The 1,659-nt window shown below is 40.0% G+C and overlaps 1 non-coding gene across 1 annotated transcript; it reads right to left on the reverse strand.

The window, feature by feature from the left end:
- Positions 1-1,250: 1,250 nt before the first annotated feature.
- Positions 1,251-1,322, reverse strand: trnaw-cca (transfer RNA tryptophan (anticodon CCA)). The gene has a single exon. It is a non-coding gene; the product is annotated as a tRNA-Trp (tRNA).
- Positions 1,323-1,659: the final 337 nt, after the last annotated feature.

Below are 1,659 nucleotides of genomic sequence, written 5' to 3' on the forward strand. Positions count from 1 at the left end.
TTTTGTTTAATAAACAGGCGCTTTAACCAACTATGGCACGGTGACAGGATGACCATCACCTTTTAGAGCCACTTGGACACACCGCTCTGAGACATCTGCATTCAGTAAGCGCTGAGCCTGCTCTCAGACCAAATTTCCTCTTTTACATAGCAGCCCCGACACTGAGAAACGAAGAGAACTGGCTTTTATCTGGCATTTTTCATGTCCAATGCGTTTGACATCTCCCAAGGGCGACAGACTTCTTTTGCGACACTACTTCTTCTTCTTTTTTCTTTCTGTGCGCTTTGATAGAAAAAACGAGAAATCGTGCAAGGGAAAAATGTCCTTTTTTCATAGAGAAAACGTGCACCAGTAAATGTGTTGAGAAGAAATCATTTAACACGATATTAACTTACCGGAGCAAATGCTCACCCGTCGAGGTCTGCTTTACTACAAGAGTGAAGTAGAGTGAAAGATTTGTTAATTTCTCGGCGTTGTGGAAGAAAATAGTCTTTCTTTGAATTCTAAATCAATCGGAATTTCAGTGCAATACATAAACCCTTTGTCGGATTTAAAGAGATTATATTTTAAAACTCATAAAAATGTAGAAAACACCTGTTTCTCACTTTGAAATTTTAGACGGGGCGGTATATTACTAGCAGCAGCGCTGAGCACACTATGGCGCAATTCAGGTTATGTGATATACTGTACCACAGGTTTAATAAATAACGCGTCTGATTTCGGATCATAAGATTGTAGGTTCGACTTCTACCTGGCTCGTGTAAACTTTATTCAGGCTCCGCAGTAATAGATGTCTATTATGTAAAGAACTGCACCTGAAAGTAAACGTTGGGTCTGTTTCCTTTTTTTTCCAGCATGAAATAGCAAATCGTTACAAAAAGCACCAGCTAATGCCCAATAGCGTTTTTTTTTCAAATTACATTTACTTCAGGCTTCAGACACTTTTTAATAAAACAAAAGTGTCCTGAAACTCCCTAGCAGGTTTGCTTGAACCTGTAATAAAAAAAGTTATCTGAAACTTCCAGGATTCCATTTTCTGATGTAGCTATCTCTGAAGTCGCACGTGATATTTAGCAGATGTGAACTGTGCTTTTTCTCTTGTGTTCAAGGATATTCGCTGTGTGAGCTCCACACTGCGTGTCCTTTACTGCTCTATTTTGTTTAGATTATCTATGTGGTGTACAGACAGAACTCAACTGTATGGTGTGAATTCCGTGTTCAGGACCAGCAGAACCTGAAAAACTATGAGCTGACCCCAACGTGATTTGAACACACAGCCTCCTGATCTGGAATCAAACACGCTACCGTTGCGCCACGAGGTCATAGCTGTCTGAGCATTTGAATTCCCCAAAGGAGAAAAATTAGCTTCACAAAAAAAAAAAGATTTTTTTTCCTCCTGTGAGGACACCGCTCTTCTGAAGAGAGTCTCTTCTTCCCAGACCACATTTTTCCTGCGCAGCTCTTGTGCAGGTGTTGTTCTCTATAACAGATCCAGGAACACTGATTGTTTTTCCATTTCTTTAATTAAGTACCCCATGGTGCAACTGTAACACGTATGACTCTAAATCCCGAAGTTAATTTTCAAAGTATATCGGAGTCAACTGATACTGATCAGGTTCTGATGCTGCTAAACCCACAGCTTTATTCATAATGTCCATC

Source organism: Lepisosteus oculatus, chromosome 14 (assembly GCF_040954835.1).
Source record: "Lepisosteus oculatus isolate fLepOcu1 chromosome 14, fLepOcu1.hap2, whole genome shotgun sequence".
In the NCBI taxonomy this organism is placed as follows: domain Eukaryota; kingdom Metazoa; phylum Chordata; class Actinopteri; order Semionotiformes; family Lepisosteidae; genus Lepisosteus; species Lepisosteus oculatus.